We start from the raw sequence: 27,933 nt of genomic DNA on the forward strand, positions 1-27,933 counted from the left end.
AAATTAATGCTGTCTGCACCAGGACAAACAAGCCCTTGAAGGTGTTCAGGAACTAAAGCTGCACTGATTTCAATGAGATATTGTTCTCTAAAAGCTGCTCTTATGAATTAGAACATTTGCATCCTTACATAAGCAATGTATTTCTTTAAAGTCCATAAGCTGGTTGATAAACATTTTGAAGCTTGTGAGTGAGTAAATAACCTGCTGTCCTTAATGTCCTTAATTAGCATTATGGAAAAACTTCCTGGGCAAACTTGTTGGGAGGAGGAATGGGGGGGGAGGGGGAGGGAGGAGTCAGGTCTCTTTTTCGCCCAGATAGCACAGAGTGGCCATTTTGTTTTCAGTGAACATGAACAGTTTCTTCAATCAATGCCAAAGTAGTAACAGTACAAGAACTGGGATTTTGTAAGACAGTGTGAGCAAAGCTATCTTTGCTCCCTGTTGCTATTTCCTTGTGTCTATTTATATTTTTTTTCATGTAAGAATGTATATTTTGTATAGCATGTGTAACATATGTTTGTCTATTGTAATATACCTTCATTCAATAAAACACTATTATACATTGAGCATCCAATGTAACTTCGTTAGTTTGCAGTTGAATAATTCATTTTCCTTCTGATTTTTATTTTTCACAGGAAAAAGTGCAGTAAACGTAGTTTCAGGTGGGTTTCAGTCTTCTCAACATGAATATTACGCATATTCTTCACTTAAATTGTTGGAAGAACACTTAGTACTTAGCCTGGCTCATGGATTAACTTCTGTACATGCTAACAAAGCAGTAGCTGGCTGTATGCCTGGGTTTGCACCCCCTTTTCAGAGGCAGAGCAGGGGAATGAGACAGTCAGCTAATCCTGCCAGTGCCTGACACAGTGCTGCAGTCCAAGCTTGTTTCTGAAAAGAAGGAGCAAGGAAGGAAGAAATGACAGAGCAAAAGGCAGTCTGCATAAAAGCCACATAGCCTAGGTGCTGCAGAAACAGCTGCTGATCTTCAGATGGTGGCATGCACGCTGAGAGTCTCCACAGATCCAGGTAGGGTTGTTCTCACTGTCTAGACCCTAACTGCTGTTGCTATGTGTTTACAAATCTGGAATTTTGTATAGTTCATGCACACAATGCAAGATTCATTATAGTATTTCTGGTCACACAATTCAGGATCACTTTGCCACTTTTAAGTGCACCACACTAGTCCGGAACATGATATTTTTAAGATACTCCTTTTTTTTTTTTTTTTTCTTAATCATGAGGAATGGTTCATATGAGGAATCAAAATCATTTGCAGAGAAGCTTGTGTGCATGAATAACCACTCCAAAACAACCTGTGGAGAAGGCCACCACTTGAATGAAATTCCACAACCATTATTTGTTACTGGAAAATCAAAATCAAGTCACTTTAGCCCTAGCTAATATCCAAGCACGTCCAAGCAAGCAATTGGGCAAGGTGGTTGGCTTCACTAAAAAGAATTTTGCTTAGAAGGAGCTGAGCACTTAATATACCTGAGCTTTTTGCTTGCAATTCATAACACTGGTCTGGAAATCTGGAAGGAAAGTGTTCTACTTAAATAGGTTCACCTGCAATTTTGCAGCAGGTTTACAAAGGCAAGGTCTGGATTTGTCACTTGTCAGTTTTCTTGAAAGTCTATTGTTTGTTGTCTCAAGTGCCTTATATGTGCCACATGAAGCATCTGTGACCTGTGACAAATAGGGCTTTTTTTGTCCCATCTAGATCCGAATTATTTTCAAAATTAAAGTGTTTCCTAAAATAGCTTTTGCTATCAAACATTTTTCTTATTTTAATTTTCTACTGGTAAGCTTCCTATACTTTCTTCTGAAAATGTGGAGATACTTATACAAAGATGCTGTTGACTCTGGACTAACAGATTCGTATATTATTGTGTGCTCAGTGGTATATTCTTGCCATTCGGATCCTTCAAAGTAACGAAGAGCGGTTTTCTTTCTGGCAACAGACTGTCAGCATAAATGAGCTAGTGACAGCATGCCCCTGCATACCTGCTGCGGGTGAGGGAGAGGTGAGTACCTCTCAACTGCCAGTTGCCTTAAGAGCTTCAGTAAGCTTTCTATTCCTTTGTATAACTTTTCAATTTCTATCACTATATTCTTGTGCTATTTCATGTTCTGGTGATTAATCATACCTTCATTCTTCTGTACTGCTTTTTGTATGCTTCACTGTTTTATCTGTTCACAGCTCTCAGTACTGTTTGGCCTTTCTCTACTTTAAACTAGTTGCTATGGCTGTTCTGTCCTCTGCTCTGTGCAACGAGTGAAGTTTGCACCCGGAGAAAGTTTGGCTCACTAGAGCTTAGCGTACATGCAGTTTGACATGCAAGTGTTAGTCACCCAGTATGGCATGCTTCTGTTTTTGGAAGCACAGTGCATGACGACCTTCAGTGTACAGGGTTTTTCTCTCCTAGCTCTAGCTGTTAGGGGTTGCCCAGGGGACCAATTTGGCACAGGGAAGCTCCAGATGCAGATTTCTGCACTGTGCTGCTCTAGGAGTGCCAGCCACCCTGTGCAGAGGTTGCTGCCTTGCTGACAGCTGTAGGAACAGGCTTTGTGGCAGAGGTGGGGTCGGTCAGCTGGCAGCTTTGCCTTGGGTCTGTGCCCACTTTGCTGAGGCAGCGTGTGATGTGTTTGGCAGTGCTGCCTGGTTCTTCATGACCTACTCCCACAAGAGCAGAAGCGTATCATGTCTGGAGGACCTATACAACAATGTCCAAAAAGCAAAATCAAGCCTCAAACAGTTGTTGTTCTTCTGTTGTCTCTTTTCATGGCCCTAATAGTGTATTCCTTTGTTTTTCATTTCTAGCAAGAGTTCAAGGGCTGCCCTTTTCTACAAAGCACTAATGGCTGCGAGGGAAAATTTTTGATCTCTGGCTGTCAGCATGTAACTTCAGTGTGTCAGGTTGTATTTTTTTTTTTTTTTTTAAATCAAGAGTTGTCTCAGTGCTAATATGTGGCCTTAGGGAGTATATATATACCTGGCTGTGAAGTGGACAGTACACAAGCCTATCTCCTTTCAGCCAGCTCAGGAGGCTTGTTCACTCTTCATGTAGCGCTTTGAGGTTTCCTAGGGAAATGGAGCTGCAGCATTCATAGTGCTTTGCTTCTGGAGTGTGCCCAGAGCATTCCCCACATACCAATTTTTTGTATGTTCTAAGTATTTTCAGGCTACCATAATTGTAGGAGGCTGAGCTCAATGATAGGAGTCTGCCCCACAAGTCTCACTTTATCTAGGAGTGTGAGTGATATGAACCACCCCCTCATCCTGTGATCATTTCAACAAGACACTCAGGAAAAACCAGTTATCACTTTCCCTGGAAAGTTTAGAGCTCCCTGGTTCATTATGTACATCTCAACTCTGGCATAGTGTCAGAGAACCAACAACTATTGAAGATTAGATCATGAATAGTTAATGTTCTCAGTTACCCAAGCATATTTAAAAATTAACGCTGCAGCTTGGTGCTGATGAGATTAAAAAAAAATGAGTCATCAAAGGGAGGAAAAAACAGAAAACAATTGTGTCTACCCTCAAGCTTTGCTAATGACTGAGTCTGAGTTCTTGTGGAAGATCCTATCCCTTCTTTGCTTTAATCCTTCAGTGGTCTGAGCATACTGGTATACTTCATTAAACCACCTTCTTCCCTGCCTGCCTGATTCCCTGCTGCTGGAGGCTTCTCTCCTCCCAGAGAACAGTCTGTGCCCCTTCAGAGACTGCTCCAAACTCCAGAGTGACAGATCTAGTTTGTGCTGTGAGCAGGCAACATGAGACTGGTGTCCATCTGCCCCATGCATGTCTCTGTCCCTAGTGGTGGGGAATGAGGGTAGCTTAGGTGATAAAAACCTATGTGTTTGCATAACAAGCTCAGTGACAGTGTCCCTGCTGCATGGTGCACTGTAACAGCACGGGCTGAAGAGTCAGTCTAATGCACGGGTCATTCCCCAAGGGATTTATCTCCTGGGGAAGTGGGCAGAGGGCATGAACTGGGCCTGTGAGGAGCTGCAGTAATGTGCAAGCTGTCACAGCTCTCAGCATGTGCTAACACCGAGATTGTCCCACTGGATCCAGACCTGCCTTGCACCACAGGCTGGCGGAAGTTGCCCAGTCCACAGCAAAACTGCTGCCTGAGCTACTGCAGCACCAGGATGCACTCTGCGTTTCTGGAGCTGCCATACATCATCTCATCCCTCCTCCAGGAACAGCACTGTCAGTGCTGGCTGGGAGCAGGTAAGGCTGCGCCATTGCTGGGATCCCTTCAATCTATGTTCCTGGTTAGAAAGGTGTTCGCCTGTCATTACGGGGCGTTGGCTTAACTTTCCATCAAATCCAGTCCAGCTTTCCAAATCTTTCAGGGTATGAGCTTAACAAGAGAATAAGCAAATAATTGGGATTGGAGGAGAAGACTGGTTTGTGTGAGAATCTCAGACCCAGACAGGCTTTGGCAAGGCAGACTGCAGTGCCAGTGCAACCATGGCTCTTGCCTTCTTCAGGAGCCTGACCAGGGATTTGGGCTGCTGTTTCCACATGTAGAAAGCTAGAAGAGACAGAGAATATTTTTTCTAAATGGAACTAGTCATTTGTAAGCAGACAAAAATATTGGGAACAGATTAAATATCTTAATTTTTGTGGCTTTTGCCTTAAAGTAACTAACTGGGAAAGAACAGCAATGTGGATCTAGATTACCTCACTCTGGAAAGCATGCAGCTGTTTGGAACCAGATGTCAGACCCATGGGAGTGCTCTGGCCCTGATTGCCTATATCGTGTGCATGTGTGTCTGGTGGGGCATATGCTAGATAGCAGGAAGTGTGCATACATGTCAAGCTAGCCAGTGGAAGCATTTCTTGGTGTTAATTCAGTTTATCGCCCTTCATGACCTGTGGATCGTAAAATGAGCAGAATTAACTTACTTATTAGCTGCTGTTATGTGTGTGCATGCATGTGTGCTTGATCTGTGATTTCTAAAACACGTTAGGAGGATGGGTGATCTCATAACCTCCAGGTTACAGATGTGGAGGGAAAAAAGAAATAGCTTGCCCAGAAGACCAGCAAATGCGTGACAAAATCAGGCCTGGAGCCTGGGAGTGAACACTGTTCTTCCTGCTAGAATATAGCTGCTGCTTGGTTTTTCTTCCCATGTCTGAAACTCAGCTTTCTGCATCTGCCCATTCTCAGTTTCATTGAGCAGGTCCGGACAGGAAATGGGATTCAGTGCAGCACTACAGAGAATGGAGCATCCTCAGAGCATGTCTCTTAATTAAGGGCCTTTGCTTCCTGCATCTGGGAGGCAGCCCCAGATTGGGATTCCTGTCTGCAGGAAAATGGAGCGCTATTAAGGCTACAGTTTATCTCATTTTCTCCCAATGAGATGCTATTGATTTGCCCTGTGAAGGGATGTATGCTGATTAAACTATAAATGTTTATTGACATGCACAGGAGGCTGATGTGCTCAGCCACGTGCTCTGCAGGCCCATGCTGTCTGTGCATCCTCAGAGCTGTCGCTGCCTCGGGGTCAGAGACTCTTCCTCCTGCTCTGCTTCTCCTTTCTGCTGACAAAGGTGTGTCAGAGCTTATCCCACAAGATGGCTGCTTTGTCCTTCAGGTAGAGGAAGCAAACTGCAGCTTTCCCCCTCGAACACTGCGGAAATCAGATGGCCCAGCTGTGCACCCTCAGCAGAGTGGGATACCAGAGCCTGTCCACCCGCACAGGACTGACCCTTGTCCCAGAGCATGATTCTGCACTGTGCAGGGGTAGCGCATGCCTGGGGCAGGGCCAGCTGACCTGTTCCCCAGCATGCTCTCCAACTCGGTGCATGTGAGCCATGCTGCAGCCACTGGACTGAAACTGTCTTTCCATAGCTTCCTCCTGCCCACACACATCTGGCCTTGCTGCTCAGCCTGGGTTCTGGAAGAGTTACCCTCCCGTAGCAAATGCAAGTCCAGATGGCTGAATTACAGGAGATGTGCTACAGCAGCCAGCAGGTTTTGCTGTGGAAATTTAGGCCAGCAGCAGAGAGAATTGCTTAGCTGGGTGGGATGGTTTCAAGGGGCACAGCATTAGTCTGACTTGTGTAGCTGTGGTGCTCCTGATAGGAGTACAGTAACCTGAGCTTGTTGGGTTTGACCTGCTCTGGGCTGTGTAGCTATGCAAGGTTATGACACGGCTCTGCTGAGTGAATGTCAGCAGAACCTACCTGGCTCTTCCCGACAGCGAGGTCCTAAAGCAGCAGTGGCCGCTGTCCCGCGCAGGGTAGTGAGCAAGGCAGGCAGCGCAACCCCTGTATGCACTGCAGCCTCAGCCTATCCATCCAAGGGGCTTTTCTGGGTTCCAAGTGCTTTTGTGGAGCTGGGTGCAGGGACTGCTGTCTGTTCCTGGGCACAGTAGCTGCAAGACTGCAGGTGCCTGTATCCAGTGCAGGCTCCATGGGGATGTTTGCTGGGGATGGCTGGATACCAGGGGTGAAAGCATGGAGAGCAGCTGCTTTCCAACAGCAGCCAGCAGGCAGGGAGGTGAATTCCTAAACTATCTAAGCAGCACCTGGGAGATGCTCAGACCTACAATGGCAGGTAGTTGCTGCCACAGGGGCAACCTCTAGCAGGGTTGTTCTTCCTAGGCAGCAGCACTGACACGTTCTTCCTCTGGGGCCCAGGATGGACCCTGCCTCTCCATCTGAACAGGCAGAAGCAGGCAAAGGGTGGTCGTGACCGTGATGGGCAGCAGCTGTGCCTTGGGGAGCCTGTCTGAGGCTGCAGGTAGTCTGGGGCAGGCTGTGCTGTGCTCAGCCACCATGCTGGGCAGCCCCAGCCACCAAGGAGAGCTGGGCTGGTTCAGCTGTTACTTGTAGTGCGGTTTGAGTTTGGGTTTGGGTAGGAAGTGATGCCCTTGTTTGTCACATGCTGTGTCTGTTGGGAACTGACCTCAGTGTGTTGCTCTTCCAGACTTGCTTGCTGTGCAGCTGTGGCTAATGAGATGAGCGTGCTGATGAGGTGATGGGAACAGCACCAGGATGGTGAGTTTACTCTTGTGTCTGTAATTCCCTAGCCTCAGGGGCTGCTGCACTGTGTCCCTGTGCTAACATGTCTGATATTGCTTGGTGTTTAGCACAAGAAAGATTGCTGAAAATGAACGAGCTTTTAAAGGCTTGGAGTGCTGCTGGACCTTAGGGGCTTTTGTGCCTTCAGGTTTTTTCTCTGTTGCATAGTGCCCTTCTGAGCCTGTTGCTCAGAGACCCCAGATGGTTCCTGGGTTGTCAGTTATACCCTGCGCCATACTAGCAACCTCATGGAATGTCTCTGGGTAGGTTTGCAAGTCTGTTCACTGCTGCAAGTTTTCCACCCTGCTCCCGTAACTTTCTGTAGGAAAAAATATCGTCAGGACCCTGAAATCTTTGCTTACCAGTCCTTCATGCCCTACGTCTGTTGTGTGCGTCACTTGTTTGCAAGGGTAGCGTCGTGGAGGGGGTGCTGCGTTGGTGGGTTACGTGCAGAGTCCTTGGGGCCCTTCTGTGTTGCTAGCTGTGGCACGACCCTCTTAGAGTTCGTCTGGGCACTTGAAGCAAAACTAACTAGCCAGTTAAATTGTTAGATTCTAGCCTACAGCAGGGAGCTGCCTAAAATCTCCCTCTCCTAAATTCCCAGATAAGCTCCCTTCTGGAACAAGCTTGCCATTTGGCACCTGCCTGTTTCTAAGTAAGTGCCACCTCATTTTGACCTTCCCCAGGCCTTTTCCGCTGCCACAGCTGTCACCATGACCACGTCTGTGAGCAAGGCCCAGCTGGGGCTGCATCCAGGCAGCACAGACTATGTCTGCATGCAGTCGCTGAGCCAGTGGGGCGACTGGCTGTGCTCAGCCCATGGAGCCTGGCCTGCTGCAGCACCGTGGCATGGGCCTGGTGCCCTGCTGGGAACCAGCCCCATGGCTGTGCTAACACGAGTTCCAGCAGGAGTTTGGCCTCAAACACAACTGTTTTTGCTCTAGGGGTCTGCCCTGACTGCCCTTGCCTGTGACTCAGATCATTCCTGTAAATGCACATTACCTCAGCTCCCTTGCTGCCTCCAGCAGCTGCTTGTCAGTGCGTGTCTCGCAGGCGGGCGACGCTGGGCATTCACACAGAGGCTGGCCGGTGCTGCAGAGCCCCACTCCTTGCACTGCGAGAGCGTCAGGCGCACGGTGGTCACCAGCAGCCGCAAAGCGAAGCTGGATTAAGACAAGAGTTTAAACCTCATCCCTGGAGATGCAATGCATCGTCAGTGCTAGCATGTTTTTGAAGGGCATATATTATAACTATCCAATTCCGGCTCATCTCTCTTGGCAAAGGCAGATTTTCTCTAAATAAGATCCTCTTATGCGTAACTTGTGTGTAACACCGTGTAACTGCTCCGCTCATCACTTCAAAGATTCAGTTTCACATTGGATTTAATGTCTCTTCTGAAGACTTATATGTGTAATTCTGCCCAGCATTTAGAAAAATCTCCCACATACTTGCTCAGATTTATTGTTGATACCATTTTGCCTGACACTGAATGGTGCAGGCACATCTATTGAGTGGTAGACTGTGATTTGTGACTCGCCAAAGGGGATTGCAGGATGCAGAAGTAAACGTGCCCTACTCGATTAATAGTAATAGTCTGCTGAGAGTGTCCCTGGCAGCATGGCTTGGCTTAGGGAAGGACTTGCAGAACAGGGTCAGGAGCTGTTCTGCGGAGCAGGACAGATCTTTTCTGAAAAAAATTTAATTAACTTAAAACAAATGTACAGGAAAGGACCAGCCATTAGCTGCCTTTGCTTCCTGAAACTCATCCCTGCTAATTAAGCAATGTGTCAGCAGAAGTGACCTACAGATAACACAGCATCCAATTTGCATTTAAATTAAAAAACATATTTTTAAAATAAAGGTTTCATTAAGCCCCTTTTGTTTGTTTTTCCAGATATGCACATTATCAAACCTTTCCATGCTTTTTATTGACTGACTTTTGGACTGCCATTGACTTTTTGGTTCAGGAAGCGTCCCTGTTCAGGTAGCGTCGCTGGCCTATTCTGCCCTTGCCTGACTGAGCACAGAAGCCACGAGCCATGAGTCCCGCGAGAGGCAGGGCTCGCACGCTGGACGCCTCTCAGGGATCGCACCCACCGCGGGGCGCAGCGGAGGGCCAAAAGTGCCCTTACGAGGAGCCGGGTCGCCAGGAAAAGCAGCCAGGCTGCAGCCAGGGCCCCGGGGCAGAGAAGCCCATCGCGGCTGGCGGCACACAAGCCGAGTCCGGCACACTTTCAAAGGCACGGCAGCATTGTGGTAGGCGGCACAGCTGGCGGCTGGAGCCCAGGCTCTTCAGAGCAAGTGACGGAGTAAGTTTTCCTCGGAGCTTCTGCTGCTCAGCAATTTAATGAACTCTCTAGTAGTTAAAACTGTGGCTTCTTAATCAATGCTGTTTATCCTCAGGACAGTGTTTGATGCATGAAGTGCTCTTGAGGCTTATGATGTCCTTGTAAATGGAACTTTTTCTACCTGCTTTTTTTCCTCCTCCTGTTATCATTAAATACAGGAAGCAATAGTCAGCTCTAGCAGTTCAGGATTCCCTCTTGGTGCTCAAGTAGTATGTCCTGTGGCTACACCAGTGCTTTTGCAGAGAGATTTTCCTGAGTGACTCTATTTGGATGAGGTCACTCATGCAGCACCCATCCTGCACAGAACAAGGCAACCTTGCATGTCTGAGTGACTAAAAGCAATCTCCAGTGTCTGTGTCATCCCTGGCTGGCAGCTCCTAGCATCGTGAAGCGAGTGGGGGAGGGAGTGTTCTCCGATAAAATGACCAGCAATGAATTGCTGCTGTCACCGTGAAGGGAACAGGCTTAGTGGAGGAGAGAGGGCATTGCAGAAGAGATGGTGGAGAGAAGAAGGGAGCAAGGGGCAGCGCTGCTCCAGTCCAAGGTGCACCAGCACCAAAGGAGCTGGTTTCTCCTCTGTGCCCAGCATGGGTCGGGGTCAGCTGATGCCCCGGGAGAGCTAGTTGGGAATGCAGTGCATATGAGCACTGCCATGGCACACTGCCACTCCTGAAATGCAACGCTTGCCCGGCAAGTCCAGCTGCCCGAAGCTCCCCTGGTGTACGCTGAAATATTCAGGAGCAGATTATGTAACCAGTGTCATGGCCCCGCAGCTGCTTACGTTAAAAGTGGCACCGCACAGTCAGAGCAAGCAGCAGCAGCCGACACATGACGGCAGCGGATGAGTCCATCCTACGGACCAGCATCTTCTCCGCAGGGACATTGGCTTCTGAGGGGATACAATTTCTGCATGATTGTTTTTTCCATGTATGATCCTGTAGGCATCAGCACAGCGGGGCTGGGGAAAGGGGTGCCTCAGATGAGAAAGTGTGACATGATGATGATGTTACTCCCATTTAGCTTCCTGACCCCTTTCCTGGTGAGGAGGTCTTTGTATACAGAATATGTACCAGGGGTTTCATGCAGAACCTCCCAGGGTCTTACTACCCAGCAGTCTCCATCTGCAGTGCTGATTTCTCCTGAAGTCCTTAGCAAGGCTCAAGCACTTGCTGCCTTGCGGAGAGGGGGCCTTGCAAGGGGATCTGCTGAACTACAATGATGGAAGCATTTGTAACGCAGAAGCCTCTTACTAGGATTTCTGCATTTAAAGGAGGCTAATAGTATGCAGAAATGCTCCAGCAGTGCTCCTTTTCATGGCAGGGTGCTTCTTCAAGGGCTCGGAATCCTATTCCTTTGTGTTTTTTGTATTACTGTGGCTCATAAAAGATAGCCAATATTTAGAAAAGGGGATCTAGGCTTTATGGGGACCTCAGTTTCTCACCCTCATTTTTTAGTTATAAGCGTAGAGTCACAAAGAGTCTTAATAAGATTTTGTCTGGTCACAACCTCTAAGGCTTTGCGTGGTTGACTGCTGCTAATCTGCAATCTGCATCCCCATGAAAAGGAGAAACGCCTTTTTTTTTTTTTTTTTTTTTTTTTTTCCTCCCCTCTTTGATGAGCTGGGTGCCTTGATTTCACCTGATGTATTTCTCCAGAACAGTCGTGTTAATATTATTTGAAATTCTGTGAGCAAAATTGAATTACTGGGCACAAGCTCAAATTAAGTATGGGGGATATGCAAACATCCATAAATCCAGTGACCTCGTTAAAAGGAAATATTGCCCTGCCAGCCTAAGTTGGGCAGGTCTAATTGGCTTGAGCCAAGCAGCGCTGAGCTTTGGCGTTATTAGCAGCGACGGCATCTGCTCCGGCCAAGGGCCGAGTGGAGAGGTCGCTCTCAAAGCTCTGCCGCCCCGTTGTGCGTAATTATCCACGGGATTAGCAGAGGCTGGCTGCCCTCGCTGGCCCTTGCTGAGCCCGGGCAGGGTGCTGCGGGCTGGCCCCAGGCTGGGCACCCCGGGCAGGATTTCAGCCAGTCCCGGGAAACGGGACCCCCAGGGTCCCTCCTGCTCTGGCAAGTGGCGATACCTGGCTGCTGCACTTTAATCCTACCCTCTCTTTTGTCCGCCCTTGGCTCCTCTGCTGAAGCCTGACAGCTTTGATTTCTTTCCCTTGGTTAGAGAACATGAGGTTTTTGACAGCTGCCTTTGCCATTATTCTTCCCTTAATGCTGTTGTTGTGTTGCGTTACTGTCAAATCACATCTTATTAAAGCTCCTTCCCATCCTGTCGGCAGCAGATGAAGAGCACAAATAGCTACATAATCTCCCAGCTCTGTTGGGGGAAATTGCCTTTTATTATTGACAAGGAAGCACCACTATGGGAGGACATAACTCCACCGCGTGGCAGGGCTGGAGCAGGAGGGCAGCAGCCCTTGCGCTCCCTCCAGGGCCATGGGAGCCGGCAGGGTGATCCCTGCGGAGCTGGCAGCTGTCCCGCTCTCTGGAGGTGCCTCTCGTGTGGGAATTGCCTGCAGCAGGAATAGGCTGTTTCAGAGGCAACGTGTGGCCTAGGGTGCGCTGGGTCCTGGCTGCTCCGCCAGCTCCGCTCCCGCATTCCCTCACATCCGAGGGCAGTGACGTATTTGTTGCCATCATTCATCCGTCACTCCCATAGCAAATACGTAAAGCAGCACCCATAAGTGTGTGTTGATTTTGGCTCCAACAGGAGCCGTGGGAAGACCAGACAGGAGGATGGGAAGATCTGCTATCCCAGCTCATTTCACCAGAGGGGTTTTATGCCTGGAAGTGGCCATGTGTCTGCCCCATGCAACCCCCTTTGGTCCCAATGTGGAGTCTGGGGAGAGGAAATCTAGGTCATCTGAAAAACGCTCTCTCCGAACATTAAATATTTAGCTGTGTTTACAGCACGTTCCAGCTCCAGGCTGCGTAGGCAGGCTAGAAATGCCGGGAGAAAGTGTGTGTGTGTGTGTGTGTGTGTGTGTGTGTACGTGCATGTGTATGTATGCGTGTCCATGCATTAACACATAGGTAGGACAGAGGGGTGAAGGACCCCTCATTAATTTTTGAGACAGGCAGGCGGATGCAGCCCAGGGGAAGGGACAGCATCTCCTCTTGATGCATGCTAAGTGAGGACAGAGAGAGCAGAGGAGCTAAGGGAGAGGACATTTTGTAAAATCTTCCCATGCATCTCCTCTGTCTGGCTTGGTTGCTTTATATTGCCCCGGTGCAGACCACAGATCTCTGGCATTATTTCAGCCACAGTGGTGGGAGAGCTGGAGGCAGCAGAAGGGCCAGTGTGCAGGGGCAGCCGCAATGGTACAGGAAGGAGGGGATCATGTGAGGACAGTGGGACAGCGCTATGAAGGGCCAGGCAAGGAGAGGACAGTGGTCCTCCACGTGGTGATGTCCCATTCACAGGGAGGATTTTGTTCCTTTGATGAGCTCCAGTTACCTTTCGCTCTTTGTGAACAGTTGCACCTTTGCAAAGCGGCTGACACTTCCCACGACTTGCTAAAAATTCCTTGGCACCCGAGCGGTTTCTCTAGCTTTGTTCTGCTGGAGGGAGCTGTTTCTACCAGCTGGTGTAAAAGACAAAATGCTTCTCAGTTGCTGAAGTGCCAGCAGGTCAGAGGAGCAGGGCAAATGCAGCTCCAATCAGCAGACGTGGGCAGCTCGGAGAGCCAGAGCATGGGGCAGGCTGTGTGCCATGGGCAGGAGATTACACCGGGAGGTGTAATCCAGCTTTGCAGGAGTGCCTGTATCTTCCCATGCAGGTTTCATACTCTGCCTTGTTGGCCTGTTATGTGGCTAACGCTTGTCCATTCCCTTGCAGCACAAGCAGCACGACAACACAGGGGTGTTGCAAGCTGCTCTCCTGCTCTGCTGATGCTGCAGTGCAGGAAAGGCCTCCGCTTCCCTTGGGCTCACCATGCAGCCACCCAAAAGGGCTGGGATCTGACTGTAGGATCTGGGATCTTGGCTGGCATTGAACAGACTGTGGTGCTACGAAGATCATTCTCTTGGTCTAGGCTTCCTTTGTGCTCGACTTGTCTGCTTGAAGTGCAAGTTTGGTGGGACTGTGGCTAGGACTTTGTCAACTTTGGTGATTTGCACAGGGCCATGATATCAGCTCTGCTGCGTGGCACTAGCAACATGGGGAGCCTGAACCTCACATCCAAGTTCTGCGCCTGCCTTTGCACCCACGGCAGTGTCTGTAGGCCCTTAGCAATGTGCTGCTTTCACAGTACCTGCGGGCTGTGCCAGGGGTGAACGTGCAACTTGTGCCTGCGTTAGGAAAATCACTCTGAAACTCTAAGTCTTACATGTGAACCTTCCCACAGCTTTTACTGGATGTCTTCACACAAACGAATATTTAAATGTGCCCTAAAAATCCAACCTGTACGACTGAGTGAGAGATGCTGCAAAGTCTACAGATGTGTTTAATTTTATCCCTGTTTCACAGGACTTTTTTGTCAACGGTGAAGTGGGCAGCGCATTGCAGAGCCATGCCCCTGCACTAATGACTTGTAGGTATTTCTGCAGCACTTGCCACAAGCGGGGGGGGGGGGGGGGGGGGGGCGTCTGACTGGGATGGTACCTTGGGCTGGCAGCAAGTCCCCTCCCCGGGTCTCCAGTTCCTCCCAGTGGTCCCGCTCCCAGACCTTGCCAGGTGGGTTCAGCTGCATCGAGGGTAGGTGACCGATGTGGGCAGGACAGCGTGGCCTGGCCAAGGCTCAGCCTCTAGCAGCGTTTGGTGTCAGATGGGGCAGGAATCTGCATATTCAGCACAGGCCCAGGGCAATGCTCTGGTGTACTTCTTGCAAGGCACCATAGCAAGCAGAGTCTTTTTTCTGATAAATCTTGTTTTTAAATTAAGTACGTATCAAACTTGTAAATAATACATCTTGTAAATGAAAATGATGTTCAAATCAGGGCTGGAGCAAGCAGTCTACACTGCAGGTACAGCTAGTCCTGTGCAGCAGGGAGAGCAAGTGGCAGCAGCACCTGGAAGCACATTGCTTCCTAGGCTACTTTTCAAATTACCTTTTAAAATTTTTAGTTCCCACAACATATTCCATGAGCTTCTCCCATAAGCATAAATCAGGGAGTGGCTTTGATGGGAACGTAATGATTTTATACATATGAACTCAGAAAGCAGTAGAGAAAGCATGAGGCTCCAGAGGTTTGGGGGCTCAGAGGGAGCCAGGTCTCTCCCTCGTTTCCAGAAGTGTTCCCAGCCGTGTCAGAGCTCTCCTGGTATGCACCTTGCTTCAGACCCCAGCTGGCTGCCTGTCCCAAGCCCTTACACTGAGATTCAAGTAGAACAGATTGTTGGTTACCATTAAAAGTCCCAGGAGCTGCATGACACAACATGTTGCCTGCCTGCAGTGGAACAGATGGTGCTGCGGCTCCTGGAGCACTAGGATGCAGGTGGTTTTGCACTGGATAAAGCCCTCAGCCCTAAGTATTCTCTTGGGGATGTTCAGCCCGAAACAGGACATGAGAGGGAGGTCTGTCTTGTGTGTGGGAGACTTTGTGTCTCCTCAGCCCTGGCAGAGCAGGGTGCAGCTGTGAGTCTTGCCCTGCTTCATCTGAAGGGCAAGAGCATCGCATCACCCTGGCTGCTCAGCCTAAAAATTCAAATAAAGCAGGTGTGCAAAGGGCCATCACAGAGGCTGTTTGCAGCATGTCTCTGTCACACATTGTGTTGGTCATACAACACTCTGAAGCTGCGCTATTTGTTTTCCAGCACCCCAACAGACACCCCAGCTTGCTTTGTACATTCACACAGCCACAGACCAAAGGATTTTAGCCAGAAAAATGACTTAGATTCCAGTGCAGCTGGATTGCTGCCATCAGGACCAATTTTCTAATGTCTGCAAGAGAATCAGCTCAGGGCAGATCCTAGTTTGCTTTGTCAGTCCTGCCACCACATGTTCTTGGGGCCTGGGACTCTTTGCACCTCAGTGGGATGGTCGTGGCCATCAAGGGGCAATAGCTTAGCACACACCCCGTTCCCAGGGCTGCAGCATTGGGCTGGGGCACAGTTGTTTGGCAGCAAATCTGTGCAATGCTTTGGAGGAACTTCATCTTTCCAGGAAATGAGCAATGTAGGGTTTCTGTCCATCTGCAGAGCTGCTGTCCACCTTGGAGCAGGCTGCAATGAGGAGAGTTTGTCTGTGATGAATTATGTGCTGCTATCAGAAGCAATTACTGGTCAGCAAATTGCTGTGAGCTAGTACTGAGAAGCCTGCTGGATAGACACAAAAATAGTATTTTAAACTCCTTGGATACTGCTAAATGGATAGAGAATAGTGAAGAGCTAATTAAAAATCTGGAAAGTTTTCAGGAATAAACAAAATGGGATAGTCAGAGTACTTGTGAATTATTGTGAGAAGATGAGTTTTTCGCTTTGGGGTTTGAGACGAAGCACTTGCAGCAGCTCAGCATCCTCCAGGCCTGGCTCCCTGGCTCGGTGGGTGAAGCCTCTTCGAGCCAGGTGCCCTTCTCCCACGGGCCAGGCAGCAGATGCATGCGGTTTCTTGTTTGGTCTCCTGCCTCTGTGGCCGTCTTGGAGAGCAGGGCTGCGACCTTCGCGCTGTGGCTGATGGAGGCGGCTGCATCCCGTTCACTCCGTATCGGGAGACTGGAATCAGCCACTGCAGACATGTCTGTCTTAAACTTAAAAATAGAAACCGATTCCACAAATGTCCCACAGTCCTGTGCATGCTCCCTGTCAGGGAAGGTGACGTGTAAGCTGTTTGCTGGTGTTTGCCTTTGTGTTGAACTGCCAAACGGGCCCCGGTGGCTCCTGCCGTGCTGCGCGTGGGTCTGTGCGAGGGCAGCTCCGGGGCGGGGGGGCTGGCGGGGCAGCGTGCGGGAACCCTGAGTGCCGCAGCGAGCGCTGCAAACGTCACGTGGGAAGGGATGGTCGCTCACTGCTCCTCTCCGGTTTTCCTGCCGCAGCCCGAGCAGGGCTTTCATGGCCAGTGATTTGTCAGTGCTGCAGATGCGGGACAGTTTGCGCAATGAGGGGAAGGGCGTGGAAGTTGCTACAGGGAGAGCTGGCTTTGAATCGCTGAATCGGCAACCAGGTTCGTGCTCGTGCCTGGAACAGCATGCTTCCTCCTGGGCCGTACCCACGCGTGCCAGAATAGGATCCTGCGGACTCTGGTCTGAGCTGGCCTTGCAGCGTGAGGCGTTCTGTTTGCAGCGATGGTGTGAGTCGCGACCCCGCCGCCGCGCTGCGTGCGCGCGTGCCGGTGCTCTGCTCGACGGGGCTGTTGATCACACCAGGCACTGCTGTAGCCGCAGTAGACAGCTTGTCCCGCGTGTGTTCGCTGCCTCAGCTGTGACTCCCTGCAGCTGCCATGGCTGAAGCTGAGGTACTGTGGCCTCTCTGTGCTGTTATTTCAAGTATTTTTCCTCCAGATGTTGTACAGAGCAGCTGCATATGAAGAAGGAGCAGCATGTAGCCAAGCTGCTGGTGCCCGGCAGCAGTAAGTGCTCCCAGCAGCTTGGCCCAAGAGCAGTGTGACGGGGCAGTCACGGCTAACCCTAGGCCCGAAGGTTCCCCCTTGCAGGCTGCCAGGTGGCTGCTGGTGTCCTGCAATTTTGCCCAAGTCTGACAATCAGGCCCTTGCCCAAGGAGATGGAGGCACTAGATTTTTTATTTTTTTCTAAGCCATGCTACCAGCTGCCTCATCAGCCGTGCAGCCAACGCACGGGATGGGGTTGCTCAGCCGTGGAGGAGGACAAACAGTGCCGAATCTCAGTAGCGCCCGTCCTGCTACTGCTGCTGGTTCAGTTTAAACTCCAAAGCTGATTTCCCACAAAGGTAATTTTCTGCTTCTCTGGCTCAATTCCGTTCATCTTTTAGAGGGTAATTAGTACCACTTTAGTGTTCTTTTATGCCCAAATAATTGCACCTTGCTTCAGGAGTAAAAGTTAATGCCTCTCCATTTAGGTTAGTGCAGCAATATCTAATTAGAGACTAGGCCAGGTAGAAATGCGTACCAGGAGTACCGCTGTCTTCCTCACTGGCTTAGGACTTTGTTTGCACCAGTGGAAACATTTCCCATTTTATGTTTGAGCTGCTTCTGGATGCTTCAGCTATGTAGTAATGAGTCTGTGGCGCTAATGCTGGCTGTAGAGTGCTGCATGCAGAAGGCTCTGCATCTCCGAGAGCGGCTAGAAGAAAGAGGATTAGACTTCAGCTTTCACGGAGGCTAAAAGGTCTTGGCAAGCTGGGTCTGCCTGCACTCAAGTGCCTCTAGGCAGGAGATGGGTTTCAAGGACACACTGTAGCTGCACAGTTTTCAGAGCAAAATGCAAATAGTGTACTAGGTGTACCATCTGCGCTTCCATCCGTGCAGGACCCTCGCCAGGGTTGTTGGCCTGCTGTGCCGCAGGAGGGGCTGAATCCCAACTTTGGGACTCTTCTGTTCCTGCGGGATAAGAACAAGCGGCCAAACACCAGCTGCCGGGCGGTGCTGGTGCTCTCGCAGGACACGTTGCCGCTGCGCAGGGATACGTGCTCACCGCCTGCACCACAGCAGGAGACTTACATAACGTGCGTTCTTTTCTTTTAATAAGTCAATAGCGTCTCTGTCTGTGCTGACATAATTCCCAGCGCGTGAGGACGCCCTGCGCGAGCCAGGAGGCTGCAGTCGGAGAAGCCGGGGCGAGCGTGCCAGGTGTGCGGGCGGCGCAGGCGGCCGCGTGGGTGACCTGCTGCCCGGAGGGGTTCCCCAAGGCGGGGAGCGCTCGGGCTCTGCTCGGGGCACCAGGGCGGTAGCTGGTCGTGTCCGTCGCACCTCAGTGCCCCCCTCCCTGCTCACCAGCGCGGTGCTCCCCCACCCCGATAACAGAAACGTGCCGTGCGCCTCTCGAGCATAACAGCCTCTGTGTGAGCATGAAATTGTTCGCTTCCTGTAATATTTACTCGACTGGCTGAATGACTGTTGGAAGCAGCAGTCTGTCAGCAGGCATCACGTGAGCAAGGCAGGTTCGTCTCCTGGCTGCCGTTGCCTCTCCTCCATCCTCTCCCAGGAGGTCACGGGCCCCTGGTGCTCCCTGGAAATAGTGCTCGGATTCGGGGTGAAACATGATTTTACTTCAGCAGGAGCACTTGGCAAGGCTGCAGGGCTTGCTGGAAACCATCGGTGCTGTGGGGTTTTGCATCCGTTTGGCCCTGAGCCGCAGTACTGCTCCCCGGCGAGGACCACGGGGCGGCGGCGGCTGGGCACGGGCCGGCTCGTGTGCACAGCACGTCCGGTAATCAGGTTTATCGACGCTTCTGGACCCCTGCTTTTATAGCTGGATGGCACTGAACACGGTATCCAATAAGCTTTCAAATCACGCTGGGGGGGGTATGTTAACTGCAGAGCGAGCAAAGGGAGCAGTGGTTATGAGCTGTTTCAGTAGCTCCGAGCAGCAACGAAGGAAGCTCAGAGGAAAAAATAGTGTCAAGGACTAGAAAGTAAATACTTCTAGCATAAATCTTGTCTCCTTTAAAGTAGGTTATATTTTCAAAGCGCTTTAGTTCTTAGGAATTTAATATTGCGATGTCAATTGTAAGACAAGTAATTGGATGGGGAGAACGTTGTTGCTGGAACCTGAGATTAAAGGCAGGATTTGAGAGGGTGTGTTGCGTGCGGGTGGGTTGTGGCGGTGGTGCGAGTGCGGATACGACTCTGGAGGTTTCACAGGCAGCGATTCTGTTTGAAGTCCGTTCGGCTGCTCCACGAGGTCGGGTGCTCATGTGGGGTGTCTTGCAACAGCTTGAACATGAGATTAGTCACAGAACCGAAGGTAGCAAGAGAATTTTTTTCCCCTCCAAAAAAGCAGCCGTGCATCAGGCAAAACACTCGCACGCTGCTTTTCAAGTGCTGCCTCCCCTCCCCTCCCACTGGCCCCCAAGCCCTCCTCGGGCTGCGGCGGGTCAGTTTTGTGTCGGGCCTGGCGCAGGCTGCAGGAGCTGGTTGGGGGGCGAGCCCTGGGGACGCGTCAGCCTGCTGGCTCCCGCCCTGCCAGGTCCCTGCTCCAGCTGCGATGAGAGGGGAGGCGACGCATGGCAAGACGTGGGGACTGCCCCTCGGCCCAGGGCCTGGGCGCCGTTCCAGGCTCCCTCTGCTCCCGGGGAGGAGGAAGGGCAGACGTGGCAAAAGCTGCCTGGCACATAACGTGACGCTGAATCTGCTTGGGGACCAAGGTGTCCTCCAGGATTCGTGCCTGGAACAGTCTCCGTTTGGGGTGCACCAGCAGCACCAATTGCAGCACCTGCGGGGTTTCACCTTTGGTTGCAGGAGAAACATCTTGTCCCCGCATGCTGCACATCCTGAGCCCTCTTCCGTGGGAGAGCAGCAAATCCGCGCGCTACAGGAGCCACAGTCCGTGCTTGACCCTTGCCGTGTGGGGGGTGCTGTAATCTCGTAGAGCAGTTTGCGCTGTTGGTTATTAAAAGGGCTTTGCGCCCGTGCCAGGAGACCTGGCCTGCTCCAGGGAAAGCCTGGAGCAGCCGGAGGGGGTTTCCAGCGCCCCGCCAACCTGTTTTCTGCGTCTGTCCCTTCCCAGCTCGTAAACTGCGCTCCTGTAAGGAGCTCCTGGCATTAGCTTTTTGAAGGCTGAAATCCAAGCACCCTGTGGACCTCTGACGCCCCTTTGCCTATTCTATCTGCCAGCTAAGGACAGAATTTGCTTGGTTTAATGACAAGAACTTTGTATTTCTAGGCCTAACCTTTCTGTAGCAGCAGCGACTGCCAGACAGGTGAGCTGGTCGGCCGTGCCTAATGCAGATAGATAGCGGATTGGCTTTTCCATCTTAATTTGCCTCCAACCTAGAGCATTAGTGAAGAGGATCCATTATCCTGCCAGCATACTAATGATGCCGGCAAGAGCGCAGCTCCCGAGGGAAGGAGTGGTATTTACTAACCTTTCCTTAGTTCGCTTTACATAATAGCACATTGCTCCGAACATCCTCAACGTGACTGGCTACTCCTATTTTTTGTTCATTCTGTATATTTTTCAAGAGTATCACACAGTAAGAAAAGGTGGTGGATTCCTGTTGTGTCCCTTGTCTTGCATCTCCCTTTGGAGTCTATTCTTAGATGCACCATCAGTTTAGGAATTCAAAACGAGGCAATTTTCTCTTTCAAGGTCTCTAAAGATTTTCTGTATCCATATGTCCAGACAGAAGAGAAAAACAACCTGAAACCTGAGGGAAAGTTATAATACTGTTCGCCCTTCTGCTTTCACAGTAAACTGATTTTCTTCAAAACACTTTGCAGAGCTATGAGTAAAGGATAGAGCCTGTTTTTAGGGAGCAAGCAAGACACAAGAGCCCCATGCTGTGCTTGATGACCGGGGGGACACTTGCAGTCCACAGGAGCAACAGGATTGTGCAAAATGTCACAGTTATTCAGGATGCTAATTCTGGTCTCACTAAAAAAAAAAGACTTTATTTTTGAGAGAGCAGTTAAAATTCCCCATGATATTTGAGAAACCCTGTTTGTAATGTAAGGACTAAAGCCATCCTTTTGCAGGCTTACAAGACTCTTTTTGTCTTGTCTTCCTAAACTTCTTGCTGAGATTTAGCCACCGTAAATGTGTGTCAGCCATGGAAGAAGCAAATGCGAGGTGCAGCACTCCTGTTTTCTAAAAGAAAAGCCGAGCTGGAGCTGGAGGCGTTGGGACACTTTGGGACAAAAACCACCCTTGCAGCACAGCAAGCTCGAGAGCGGCGCTGGGGAGGCCCCGTTCTCGGGCACAGCTTTGATAAATGACCTGTTGGAGTCTTCAGCCAGGTTTGTAATACTCACCTTAAAGACAAAAGCTGTGGCTCCCCAAGCCTTGCTGCTTTCATTTTGACGAGGCAGCTTTGGGAGTCTGGGTTTTTTCTGAGTAGTGGGCTTAACATTTTGCATGTTTGAGTTCCATCACTACTCAAATACCTCAGAAGGAAGCTGCTACCTGTCCTTTGCGAAGGAGACAGAGGGACCCCATGCGCATCTGTCCCCCAGTCAGAAGTGGCAAGGCCCAGAGACCAAAACCAGGCAGGTAAGAGCCTGATCGGGGGCACGTGGCTCCTGCAGCCACCGGGGAGCAGCTGCCTCCTGGGGATGAGACGTGGCAGCCTGGGAACTGGCACCTTCTCTGCTCTCCCCGCCAAAGCACAAGCAGTCATTCCTCACTCTGCACAGCAGTATCCCTTGGCTTTGCCCCCGTGGGGCAGATACTGTGTGCAGGGGGGTGTTGAGCCGGCTTTGTCCAAGCTGCAGCCGTGCCTTCCTGCAACCAGCATGTGCACACACGTTCCTCAGCCAGGCACTGCTCTCCCCTCAGTCAGCAGCAATCAATGCATTAATTACCCCGACAGCCCAGCCAAAGTGCTAGCAGGTGCAGTTATCATCATTATAAGCTGTCATTTACGTATGTTTTTATTTCTACAGCTTCTTGCCATTAAAAGCCTGTAATTAAGATAATTAGAACAAAGGTATTTGCCTTGTAATCAGCATACATTTCAATAAGATACTTTAATTTACAGGCAAAAGTTGTTAACTTATTATTTAAATAAAGTTATATATATTGATGGTAGGCTAACAGTACCAGGGAAACATTTATAGATCTCATTTGTTTAAGATATTTATGACATTCATTTCTTCTTTTAATCCCTTTCCATTTGATGATCACATATGAAACCTCTGGGAAATGACAGAGCAGATCTTGAACAGCCCTTGATCCTGGGATAAGGTGAAATGTCCTGCTCCAAGGGACGGATGCGGTGGCAGGAGCACACCGTGCCACGGCCGAGTGGCCGGAGCTGCTTTTGCAGGGGCTGTGGGCAGGTTCGTTACGGAGCTGCAGTGCAGCCAGGGCACTCAGAGGTGCCCTGTAGCCTGATCCCGGGAGCCTCAAATCTCTCCAAAACGCTGGCAATAGAAATGCTGGCTCTGGGAATTTATTTCTCGCTTTCCCCATGTAGGAGGCTGTTCAAAATAGCTGCTGTCAGCACCTGAGAGTTAATTTGCGCTGGTGCTTTTGCAACGTGGAGACGGAGGTGGAAGGGGGCTGTGCGGCCATCCTGCCTCGCGCCGCTGCCGAAGCGGAGCTGGAGCCAGAGTGTTTCTGCCACCCGCAGCCCTTCCTGGGCACCTCCACAGGCCCCGTCCGGCTCTGGGGACCTCCGCAGCTCTTCATCCTGGAGAGCATCTTGGGGAAGGGTTTTTGCGGCGACGTTGTCCCCGCGAAGCTGTCGCGAGCGTTGTCACCTTAGCAGAGGGCGCGCAGAGCTGTTTGCCCGGGAGGCGATTGCAGCCAGTTCTCGGCCATGCGGCAGGACGTGGCGCGATGCCTCATTGCGGACGTCCTTGTGCCGCCGCCAGGGGCTGGACGTCCGTTCCTATCACCTGGCAGCGAGCTCTTTGTGGCTAGCAGCCCTTTATTTCCCAGGTTTAAAAATAGTTGCAGGCATTATAAACAACCTTGCACAGAACATGACTTAAAACTTGTTTTTCATCCTATCTGTGTGACTCGTGAGAATGAATGCTCTTATCTCTTTTCTGTGTGTGTGATTTACTGCACAGTGAAGGAGAGGAATAGGAACGACGCAGCACAACAGCTTCATGCAAGGAAATGATCTGTTTATTTACTTCTGTTTCTGCAATGCTCCAAGTTCTTCGGGGGCTTTGTGATGAAGAAGTAACTCAGCAGCCACCAGAGAGTAGCTTAGAGCCGGTTACCTACCAGGCAACAGTGCAAAAAATGTGCTTACAGTGAAAAGATTTTGGCTCTTTCTCAAAAGCCCTTTCCAAATCAAAGGTCTTTCTGACAGTCTCCATATTAATAAGCACTTGCACATTAGCAGTTGTGAAGTTTTTATTTGCTGCTCAAATGGCATGAATTATGCAGCAGGGAAGTACATGAGTTAGCGGTGTGTAAATCGTTCGGAGCCGGTGGGGCTGGCTCGCCGGCCAGTGCGCGGTGCAGTGCCCTGGAGCACTCCTGCTGTGCTGAGCGCGGGGGCTGGCTGCAAGGTGGCCCCAGCGCTGCTTGGGGGCCGGCCCGCTCCTACTCCCCTTCCCCGGCCAGCCCCCACGGTCTGTGGTGCGCTGGCTCTGTCCTCCTGGCAGGGTGGCACCTGCCGCCAGCCCAGCTGGCCCTGCCACCACTGCAAAAGGTGAATGAAATCCAGCATTGCACCACCTTGCTGTAATAAGGTGATTACTCTAAGCCCAAGAGGAAGTTACATGTTGGAGAACTCGCTGGGACGCTGCATGGCAGCATGTCCCCGCAGGGCGCTCACCCATGTGCCTGAGCTGCCAGCAGCGCTGCACTGCAAACCTTATTTTTATCAAGTCAGTTACTATTTAGGCTTTCATTAAAGCTCTCCACAGTAACCCAAATATTGCAGTGTAAACGCTCGTTATTCATTATTTGGATTACAGTCCATTAAAAGTCCATTTGCAAATAAGATGTAGGAAGATCAGCTGCAGTGCAAACACCTTCTTGCTAAACAAACAGATGGGACCGAGAAGTGGGGAGAGAGGACGCCTGCGCCCCCAGCAGCGCAGGGACCAAGGCCCGGACCGCGCTCTCGCTGGGGTGCACGGCACTCTGCAGCACATCTCCCAAGCCCTATTCACTGCTCACGCCCACACAGTCCTCCTGCCTTATGCACTCAATCAGTCCTGAAATACTTGTTTTTTTTTTTTCTTTCTTTTTTCACATACAGCCCCTAACCAACAGCCTGGCTATCACTGTGTAAAAGATTGTTACTCTTGTGCTGCATTTTTTTTCAGGATCTGTGAAAGTCTTGGGATGCCTGAGATATTAATTGACAAATTGAATCTTCTGCTGCTATTATTAAACGAAGTCTTCCCATGAAATAATTCAGCGATGGAGGAAAAGGTGAGAAAACAGTGCTTCCATATAGCTGCCCTTGCTTCTGTCTCTTGGTTCCTGTGAGCTGAAGGAGAGAGTTATAAATGAGCAACAGGTAAAGAGCTTTACACAGTTTTATTTTCCTCTAGCGCTGCGATGGTCTGTGAGCTGTCACGGAGAGATCATTCCAAAGCAGCTATCATAAATCATAAATATTGATGGCGCTCGTCACAAGGCAGCAGCAGAGCGGGAGCAGCGGTACCGATGCCGGTGTGGTGCCCCCCGAGCGGCCGGCACAGCCGGGCTGCGCGGCTCTTCCTCGTGCGTTAGGAAGCGAGCCTGGAGCCTGCGCTGCGAGTCGCGGCTCAGACATCTTTGTGGAAGTGAGAACTGAGCAGCAGCAGCTTGGAAGCGATGAGGCTCTTTGGGCAAAGAGCCATTTTCTGCTGGAGGATTCAGCAGCCCTCTACTGTTAATGAGTGTTTGGCTAGGAAAGCACTTCAGGGGTTTCCACAGCTTCACAGCCTGCCTATCCCTTCCCTCCAGACTAGTCCCTACAGATAGGAAAGGGGCCGGTATACGAGAAGCGGCGGGTTCCTTCTGCGCCCGCCCCCCACCCGGGCCGTTCCCGGGAGCTCCGGAGTCAGCACTGCAGGCAGTCCTCTGGTCCATGCGATTCCCGCACCCTTACTGCCCTGCCACCGAAAGCAAGGTACCTCCCCTGTCCCGGGGTGTTTGCGGCCGCCCCTCGCGGAGCGGCACCTCCCCGCCGACGGCCTACGGGCAGCGGACGGGACGCCCCGCGTGGGGCTGCTGGCACCGCTGCTCGCCTCTCCCCGCTCAGCGGTGTTCCGCCCACAAGCCGCCCCGCCGCTCCCTGGGCCACTGCGGCTCCACATCCGTGTGCCGTCTCCCAGCTCGGAGAAAAACAACACCAGGTTTCTCCTCGGCAAGCCAGTTCTCTGAACCTGATTCATGGCACCAGGCAGCGTTTGACGTGAACCTGCAGTTAATTACATGTTCTTTCTAAAAATAATTGGGTAGCCTAAGTTCTGATCACTGTAATTGCATCCTAATGAATTTATGTGTCAACTCGTTATGTGCAACTTTGGCTTCTACTGTAAATATCAAATTAAGTTCATCACTCAGTCATCGCTGTGAAGCGCAGGGACTTTGCAGTGCTCCATAACGGGCAGACAAATCGGCGGCTGCTCCGGCTTGGGCCACACACTCCGGTCGGGCGGCCCCGGGGCCAGAGGGTGGGAAGCGGCAGGTGGGGCTCAGCGGGCCCCCGGCCCGGACTGGATGCGCTCTGTGACTGAACCTGATGCCGAAAGCCACTGGCCGCTAGCAAAATGCTGCTGTGACTCTGCCGGCATGCAGGAGGAGGTTTCCTTGACTGCCAGAGACCAAACTCAGTATTTATAGACCAGAAATTAACCTAGAGCACAGAAATGGGTAATCCCATTGACTTATGCGAGCATCACATGCAAAGAGCACTGTGTGTTATTATTGTTACAGTTTAAGGAGACCAGAACCCTTCTCTGTAAAACGAAGCTTCTGCAAAAGTTTTTGAAATGGTGCTGCATTCCCATAACGGCTCTTTACAGAAAGTTACTTACTGTCATTGTTTTTCATGTTCACCACCAAAATACCACCTACAGGTCTCCTACAAAGCTGTGCATGTTAGTTAACCTCATTAAACCCTAAAGGATTAGTCAGCTGTTCCTTCAACCACAGAATTGTTAGGAAACATCTAAAGCTTGAAGTTATGTGGCTTGGAAAGTGATTTTCTAATACCCAAACTTCAAAGGAATTCTGAAATCCTGCAGCGTAAGGGAGACAGAGTAACATTAATCCACTGGAGCGCTGCTTAATGGCCTGTTTAATTTTTGTCTCGATAGGTCTTTAATAAGCAGCTAAGCATGAAGGCTGCCTCCGATAAGCCCCAGTCCAGCATTGCCTCCATGGGCATACCCCCTGGCCCTGCACGGCCTCCGGACAGCGCTGTCGCTTGGGCCGGCCATGCAGCTGAAACACCCCACGGCAGGTGCACGTGTCCCTGCACCATGCCTGCGGGTCACGCCTCTGCTGTAACCCAGCCCTGCATCAAGCCTGCTGCATGGTCGCGTCCTTGGGCAGGCAGAGGTGCCGCCGCGTCCCCACGGCCGAGCCCTCCTCGGCATCCATGTGGGAACCTGGCACCAGCCAGGCTTTGCACGGACAGCCCCGACGCGAATAAATAACGCTGTTAAGTCTGCAGTAATGAAGGGACTGAACATGCACTGTTTTGAGAGCACAAAGCCCTGAAAGCTGCAGATTAATTAAGCTTCACAGGCCCTGTGAGATGCGGAGGTAATTGCAGTGTTCCTGGTGCACATGGGGAAATGGAGAAAGGGATCGGTTGTGGCCGTAGTGTCTCCATAGCGTGGTGGCAGCAGTGCAATGGGCATACCAGGCCCGGGACAGGAGCTTCCTCCTTGCCCACCTCCCACCTGGCTTTTGGGGAAACCAGGACAAATTCCCAGCGCCAGGAAAGGCGCTGGGACAGGGAGCCGTGCCGCGCCACACCGCGCTGGCTGCTGCAGCTGGCTCTGCCCCCAACGGTGCTGGCAGCTCCAGCACTGCAGAGTGAATCCCAGGTTTTCTGGCCACATCAGGGACAGTGATGTGTGGAGACCGCAGCCACGGCACTTGGCGAGCTAGATCGAGTAATGCATTCGGCAGCGTGTTGTCAGCTGAGAAATCTGTTAGTAGTAAAAATGCATGAGCAGCAGCGAGAGGACGTGAGTGTGTAATTGGCTGAGGGTGTCTGGGAGGACATCTGCTTTGCTGCCGCCCACGGGCCTTGCTGGAAGTGGCGACGGCAGCGCTGCGGGTGAGCACGGCGCCCGGGAACCCCTCGGCTCCGCGGGTAATTCCCGCAGCAGCCTTGCGGCAGGCTGCAGCAGCTTGCTGGGGCATGCTTTTTTGTCCTCTGCTTTTGGTGGGTCCTCAAGGTACTTCTGCATGTCCTTCCTGGGGCTGATTTTTATGCACCTGCAAACGGAGGGCGGCATGTTCTGCCGAGCAGCAAAGACTGTGGCAGCTCTCCAGCCTTATTTTTGGTAACAAATAGTGCCTAAAAGTCATCTGCAGGCCCTCTGCTAACAGGTCACTCTCTTTTCCTTTTTTCTTAGTGAAGCTGATTTTAAAAGCCTGATGCTGAAAAATGGAGAACCGGATACTCCACCACACTGTCTTTTGCAGTGAGTCGAGCCGAGCTGTGGAAGCTAAGAATTAGTATCTGTAGCATAAAATTTGGAGTCCATCAGCAAAGAAAGTCTCTGCTTTCTGAAAGGGAGATCAATTTTGACATCTTGATTATAAGTCAGAGGAAAGGTTGGTGCTGGACTAGTGATCTTTGAAGATTATTATTACATTGCCATTATTCATTAATGACTACAAAAGAAACAAGCTCTAAATGGTAATGATAAATTATAATCACAGACCTATGAAGCTGCTATTATATCCCATTTATTCTGAAAGAGTTTTTTACTATTAATAACAAAAAAATGGAGTATTAATAAGGCTTTGGCCTAGCATGCCATGTATTGCTATGTAAACACTGCCAAAGAAAAAAAATCTAGAAAAAT

General features: G+C 50.7%; 2 long non-coding RNA genes across 2 annotated transcripts; both read left to right on the forward strand.

The window, feature by feature from the left end:
- Window positions 1-633: 633 nt before the first annotated feature.
- Window positions 634-2,842, forward strand: LOC134150933 (uncharacterized). The gene is made up of 3 exons (XR_009960741.1): window positions 634-662; window positions 1,965-2,027; window positions 2,825-2,842. It is a non-coding gene; the product is annotated as an uncharacterized LOC134150933 (long non-coding RNA).
- Window positions 2,843-16,359: 13,517 nt separating this feature from the next.
- LOC134150900 (uncharacterized) lies at window positions 16,360-27,933 on the forward strand. Its single transcript, XR_009960737.1, has 3 exons — window positions 16,360-16,512; window positions 24,217-24,325; window positions 27,478-27,933. It is a non-coding gene; the product is annotated as an uncharacterized LOC134150900 (long non-coding RNA).

The sequence above is a fragment of the Rhea pennata genome, chromosome 25 (assembly GCF_028389875.1).
Source record: "Rhea pennata isolate bPtePen1 chromosome 25, bPtePen1.pri, whole genome shotgun sequence".
NCBI lineage: Eukaryota > Metazoa > Chordata > Aves > Rheiformes > Rheidae > Rhea > Rhea pennata.